The sequence below is a fragment of the Otolemur garnettii genome, unplaced genomic scaffold (genome assembly GCF_000181295.1).
Source record: "Otolemur garnettii isolate 467f Iridium unplaced genomic scaffold, OtoGar3 scaffold00001, whole genome shotgun sequence".
In the NCBI taxonomy this organism is placed as follows: domain Eukaryota; kingdom Metazoa; phylum Chordata; class Mammalia; order Primates; family Galagidae; genus Otolemur; species Otolemur garnettii.
In genome coordinates, this window is record NW_003852396.1 from 20,992,213 (window position 1) to 21,000,044 (window position 7,832).

Genomic DNA, 7,832 nt, shown 5'->3' on the forward strand with positions numbered 1-7,832 from the left:
CGAGCATCTCAACTTATAGACGGGCAGACCAAAGTATAGACAAATTAAGTAACGTGTCCAAGTTAGCAAGTCTTCTAATAGAAGAGAAAGGAATTGAGTGCAGCTTTTTCTGATTTCAAAGCCCTTGTTTAGTTCACAATGTCCTCCAGCCTGTCAGGGGCATCATAAGAGGATGTGGTTTTGTTAACCAGGGACAGGATAATATTCTTTTTCATGGGTGCATTTTTCTATTTGCCTGAGCTTATTTCTTACTTAGCTCAACTTGCAGGTGTTTCTAAGGAAACAGAAATATTATTCATCTTTACCATGGAAGGAAGCCTTTTCTTACACAGGAATGGTAATTTCCTTTCTGCCCTTTAAATGGGAAATAGGTCATCCTACTTACTTATTACATTGGTTAAATCATCTTCTGGGATTTTGGCAATTTAAGGCTTATAGGTCTTTTCTTGGCGATCTTCCTCTAAATCTTTAAAGAGTCATGGATATTCTATGCACATCCATTCAAATATTTATTAACGAATATAATATGACTGTGAATTTATTTTAGCATTTTTCTTCTGAGGAGCTCAGAACCTTACGGCATAAATTACCTCATTTATCTTCATATACGTTCCCAAGGGAAGATCATGGTGGTATTATCAGCCCAGATTAAAAATAAATGGGCGACTTGCTCAGTCAGTCTGTCATCAGGGTTGACAGGACCTCTAGGATTTGCAGGTAGCTGTACTGAAACAGAAGCAGCATTGCCTTTGGTGATTGAAACCTGACGTAGCACAGGGAAACCTCAGTTCACGTGACTCTGGTGATCGGCTTATTTACCCAGCTTGTGACTAGGGTGATTGTAGCACATGTCATTCTATCCACTTGAGATGCCTTTGGTCGTTTCTGTTTGCCCACTCTGTCTTCATGGTTCAAGACTAAAAGTCAAGTCATTGTTGTTTCTGTAAATTCTGTCTTGATCCCTAACAAATTGACCAGGTCTATGTCAAGCATAGAGACAGTTAGACAGGTGAAGAGATATGTGATTAATACACAGTATATCCAGTACAGCTTATGGAATGGATATATTTTGGGTGCATCTTCTCTAAAAAGCCTCGAGCTTTGATGGGGCAGGATCTCAATCCACTTTGGGTTGCTATAAAAGGTTATCAGAGGCTGGGTAATTTATTTAAAATAAGGTTTATTCGGTTTACTCCACTTACTATTGTGATGCCTGGAAAAGTTTAACCTTGAGCATCTTCCTCCAGTGAGGGACCCAGGGGGAGAAGGAAGGAATCGACATGTTGCAGAGATCACATGGCCAGAGGGGTAGCAAGGAGCGAGGTGCGGCTGGCTCTTCTTAACAACCAGCTCTGACAGAGTGAGAACTCACCCTCAAGGGGGGCATTAATCTATTCATGAGGTATCTTCCCCCGTGGACCAAACACTTCCCATTAGATCCCAACTCCAATGCTGAGATCAAATTTGAACATGAGGTTGGGGGACAGATGTCCAAATTATTGTTGGCAGGAACCATGTTTTACTTTTCTCTGTATCCTGGCATAGTTCACAATTCCTGGCACAAATGGAGAGTAGAGAGCAGTTGAATGAATACTGTAGGGAGTGAGACAACATACTTAACATGTGAGGGGCCGTCTACAAACTCATTTACCTCAGACTATTTCTGCCTCTAGGTTCTGTGGAATTGCATTGACCAGGAGGTTGATTTTTCTATATCAAATGGCTTCCTATCAAACTTTATATCTGAGCCATTACTGTCACCTTCCATAAAAGAGGACAGTGATGCTTGCTTTTTATGTATAGTGTACATAGAAAACCAATGGAGTGAAATATATGTCTTTGTTTTCTCAGACTGACAGAACATAGCACCACAGACAGGTGAAAAACAACAGAAATTTATTTCCTTGTAATTCTAGATGCTAGATATTTATGATCAATTTGTCAGCAAGCCTTTCCCCCTCGAAGGTCCCTTTCCTTGGCTTTTCGATGGCCTCCTATTCACCAGTTGTCTTTCTGCTGCCATTCTCTGTGATCTAATCTCCTCGCATAAGGATGAGAGTCCTTGGATTAGAGCCTACCTACATGAGCTCATTTAAAACTTTAATTACCTGTTTAACGATTCCGTCTCCAAATATAGTCATATTCTGAAGTTCTGGAGGTTAGGGCTTTAACAGATACATGAAGCGGGGCATATTTAGCCTATCAGTGTACATATAGGATCCAATGTGGTGCCTGGCATAAGCTGGAACTTTATTCAGGGAAGTATTATTACAGTCGGTTTTAGTCAGAGGTTTCCAATAGATCAAAAATGACTTTACTTCTTCTTGTTAAATTGCTCTTTCAGTTTCTTGCTCACCTTGGTTGAAAAGAAAAATGGCATGTAGACAGGGCCCGAGCAGTGCCAGCAGGAGGTGCAGGGCCCAGAAAGAAAGATGAAGCGTCCTGCTACAGGAGCCATCCTCCGAGCTCAGTTACAGATTTAGCCAGCGCCTGTCATAACCGGGAAAACAGATGACCCAGATAAAGAAGGTGGTGCTATAAATGATGGCAAATCTTTTCAGAAGGGAAATGAAAAGCACATGGAGGTATATTTGGCGTTTGGGAGAAGTGACGCTGGGCCAGGATGCCCAGCAGGAAAGGCATTATGGTGGCAAATCTGTGAAAACCTGGCAGTGAAATGCCCGGGGGAAAAGAGGCAGTAGCTGTAACCATATCACCCCCATTTGGGGATGAGTTTCAAAGTCATCTTGCGTGCCACCAGCCTTCCTTTAGTGCCTGCTCCCCCTTTCTCCTCTCCGTTCCTCTGTTTCTCTACCCTGGCATACAATAGGCATTGGGAAAATACAGTGGTGCCTTCTATGCAGAGGTAGGTAACACACTCAAAGAGATTAACTTCATGTGCAGGCGCATGTGTATGAAATGCACAGAGTCGATTCTCACTACTGTGTTTTTATGTTCCATGGGGTCACACAGATACTGAATTAGTAAATAAAGAATTAACTGGGAGAGGGTTAGCTATTAATATCTATCTATCTGTGTGTGTGAGTAATATACTCTTAAATCTGAAAAAAAAAAAAAAAGAACAACTCAATCTAGGAGGTGCCATTTTTTTATTTCACAGAAAAGAAAACGAGATTTAGAAGTTTAAAGCAACTTCTTTAGGTTGCCTATTAACAGGTGCCATAGATGCTTGTAATTCAGACCCCATCCATCCAACCCCTGAAATGGATACTACATTGCACTGCCTCCTCCCATCTGCATCCTCTGGTGAGAGATAAGGAGATACAGAGTTAGAGAGATGGAGAGATATTTGGATGGACAGATATATAGAGAGCATATCATTATGTGTATATAAAATATATATTTGGTGTGATTAAGGTAAGTACAGCTAAAGAACTCTGGGGTTTCATGGACATGCCTCTAATCTTCTGAACAGAATAACAATTAGCGATACCTCCAAGTATCGGATTCCTCTCCTTTTGAGTATCTAGTATGTTACTGGCTGTTCTAGGCCTTAAGTAGCAGTTAAGCTGCACTATAATCTTATAAATTAGCATTAAGATTTTCATTGTAACAACAGTAAAGTGGAACTCAGAAGAGTAAATTTGTTGAAGATTATATAGTTGGTAAAAGTAGAATTGAGACCGAAACCCAGGTCCCCTGATGCCACTGTCTAGACAAAGCACGCCTGGTGACATCCCACACAGAGCGCAGGTGGCACAGGATGCCACGGCCTTGCTCTAGGCCATTTCCTTCTGCCTCTGCCTCGAGCTTCCTCAACCTGAAACAACAGGGAATAGCGATCTAAGAAACCAGAATTTGAAGAGGACAAAATTAATGTGTTAGGAAGGGAAAGGCAGAGAAGGGATGCTGGGAAGGGGCTCAGGGGCGTCTACCAAGGGGGCAAAGCTCCCACTGGAAAGGGGTAACAGAGAGGTGCTGCTGAGAGGCGTGTTGGAAGATTTGGGATGATTATGTGAGTGATGATGGGTGGCAGCTCACATCACTGGGTAAGGGAGCAGGGGCTCTTGGGAGCTGAACCACAGGGCAAGGAGTGTGGGTGGGCATGGTACAACCAGCCTAGTGGGGAGCACGGTGATTCCTACAGAAACGTGTTTGGGATAGAGGAGGGAGATCAGTAGCAATGGGTTTAGAATGGTATGATTCTAAGTTTCATTTTTTTTTTTAGAAAATAAGTCACATTATTATTTAAAATTTTCCACGTTTTTATAACCTTTTTAAAAAAGCTAACATAGGCAATATAAAAAAAGAAAAAAAACAAGGAGCAAAGAATAAAGTCATCCACAACCACCGTTCATGGTTTGACACATGCTTTAGATCCTGGGGATGCGCACACAACATCCAAGTTTAGGTGACTGAGGTTGGACAGTACGTTTCGTGCTTCCTCACGGGGCAGGAATATGCACCCGTCCCAAACTGTGAGTATCTTGATAACCAAGAACACACGGCCCCAGCCCAGTCTGTCAGGAAGAAGAGTAGTCAGGAATTCCTTGGGGTGAAAGTTTCATACCGGACAAAATGGCAACAGCCTCTACAAAAAAGGACGGGCAGAGTTCTGATGAAAATTCCGCACGGTCTTTTATTAATGCTCAATTTACAATGAAACAAAAAGCTACAGAGTGCCCTGGTTATCATGTCTCTAAGGTAACTATCAGACCTATAGCATTAAAATACCAGCAAGAAGGCACGTTTCCACGGAGTGACTTAATAAATATTCTTGTAGGATAGCCAGAGGGGATGCAGGGACGTCAGTGGCTACAGCCAGAATGTAGCTATGACACATCTAAGCTTCCTTCTGCCGCTCTGCTGCCTGGTGAGCAAGTCCTGAGATGCCCTGCCGCACAGGGGCTTGAACAAGTCCATGTCAAGGTGTGTCTTTTCTTTCAATTATAACAAAAAGGTACTCACAAAATGGCTAATTAACAAGTTCTACTTTTTATCATACATGGTCTACTCAGGACAGCTCCAAAGTTTCGATGTTGTATAATAATGAACTTTGTCCACATTACACACAGATATTTTGTTAAACATGCATAGATAGACCTATTAGATTACACATACCATCTAAAACCATCTTCTAGGGGGAGGTACTAGCAAAGGGCGCTTCACTACACCTGGGAGCTTCTCCATTTCTCCCGCTCCAGTGACTCCATACAGGACTCTGTCTCGCTCCAAGATTAATAGAGGTCACTCCCAGAAGACAGTCCCTCCTGAACACTAACAAAAGGACATATATAAAGGGATTGTTTTACTCCCTCTATTTAATACGCTTTGAGCAGTAACATTTGCTTATACTTTAATACACAGTAATATCAACTAAAATGCACATAAGGAACGATGGCTAAGCAATCTCAACTAGTCTAACTCACTGGTGCAGAGCCCTTCTCTGCATCCTTCCCCTCCCCTCTCCCCCACTACCCAGTGATGGTCAACATAGGCTCCAAGTCCTCAAGTTTAACAATTCCATTCCCCCAATGCAACCATCCACTGAAATAACAAAGAACGCTGGAGGGGTGTTACTCTAGCCCTCTACGTACACAACACTATTAAGTAAAATTGTACACATATAATGTGCACTGTTAACATCTAGAAAAACGGGAGGTTTCAAACAGGACTTTTTTTCTACTATACACAGTAACATTGGCTAAACACTGCATACTTATAAAATAAAAAATATGATTCCAAAGTATTCTCTAGATAAGAACATTCTGGTCTAGAACACCTCCCCTTCCAACCTGTACCAACCCTGTAGACCTGTAATGTGATTTTAGTAATTTCCCTTCCATAAGTGAAATTTATTTAACTTATTTATAATTTTACAGTAAAGTAAAATTATGTATTTATTTAACTTATTTATACGTAAGTTAATAATATAGCAAAGTAAAATTATTTAGCACTAAATAAAACAGTACAGTAAAATTATGTATTTATTTAACTTATTTATAAATTTTCAGTAAAGTAAAATAAAATGCACAGACATAAGGAATACCAGCCAGTCTTGCCCCAACCACAGCCACAGTGGTATGAAGCCCACGGCACTTTCTTCTCCTTGCACCCTGAATCAGCAGAAATAATGTGCACTGCTCAGACAAGTGGCTTGATCATTCGGTTTTCTAGACAGTATTTCATATGAATTTTAACAAAAGGATATTTATGAAATGTGTTACTTCCTCCCACTACTTCACACTGTGTGCACTTCTATACTTCTAGAAAGACTAGATGTTTCAAGTAGGGATTTAAGTTTGTCCACTATATACACAGTGGTATTGAATAAACTACACACATATAACAATGCTCATGTCTGAAGCACCTTCTAGAGAGGAACATCCTGGTCCAGATTCCTTCATTTCTTCCAACTCCTGTCCACCACCAACCTCGTGGATGTAAGCACATGTGTCACTGAGATGTAATCATTTCACTTTCAAATGTCCGATACAAAGTGTAGAAAATGTTGGCTTACTAACCCTACTTTTCTTATATGTTGGTAACCATGTTAATATCTAGCAACTAGATATTATAAAATTGGGGCACATTTGTCCAATATGTATACAGTGTATACAACACAGCAAGGTTAAATGAGATGCAAATAACAGGACAATGGCTAAGCTGAAATTTTCTAGTATATAATAAATAGAAAAATACCAATTTCCTCCCTCCCACCTCTTTCAATGCAATGAGCAAGTTTAGAGAGCATACTGTTCACAGAGGTGGTTTAACAATTCCATTTCCAAACACAATATTTCCCATCAGATTTTAAAAGCTATTTACAAAGTGTTATTCTACTACTACTTTTAAATACATCCAAGCACTTCTAATTATGTTGAGAGACTAGATATTTCATATAAGAACTTGTCCACTATGTCCACAGCACTGTTAAGGAAAATTATAGCCAGCAGTGGCTGTCATCTGAGGTATATGGCCATCTCTTCCTTCAATCCAGTAGACAAGCACAGACATAGAAATAGTTGAACAAACTGATATCCAATAGTCTTTTACAGAGGACAAGCTTTCCTACGAATTTCAAAATAAAGTATGCTATATGTGCTAATTGTACTAAGTACTTTGTCAAACGCTAGCAAACTCTTTAACATTTGGAGACGAGATATTGCAAAATTAGGAGTCACTTGTCCATTATATATATATACACAGCAAAACAAAGTGCACAAAATGGTAACCGAAAATGTCGCAGCATGCACACACTAGCATATTACCCTGTGCAATTCTATCCCTCTCACCAAACCACTGAACAAGTATAGCTGGGACTATACTGCTCGCAGAGCTGGGTTAATAATTCTATTTCCAAAAAGTTATTTCCTGTGAATTTTAGGAAAAAGATACTTACAAAGTGATATTTTACCACCTCTACATTAAACATAGGCCAGGCATTTCTAAACATATAGGCAGACTACACGTTTTAGGTAAGGATTTGATTTCTCTGCTATATACACAGCAGTGTTAAATAAACTGCACACATGTAACAGTCAGTAGGATCTGAAAGTGTCTTTGAAATAGGAACCTGGAACCCTTCCCATTTCCACCAACCCAGCGGGCTATGATGCTCAAATTTTCAGAAGACAGTCTTAAGAATTTTATAGCAAAAAAGTACAAAATATATCAGTTTTCCCCTGGTAACCTCTTTAACATCTAGACAGACTAGATGTAAGTTGGACTTGATTGTCGCTTATGTGCACTATATACACAAGATATTAAGACAGAACACCCTGACACAGGAACGATGGTTAAGCTCGCCGTGCCACAAGCTCTCTGCCATGAAGCTCTCCTCTTCCGTCTTCCCCTGAACCTGTGCACAA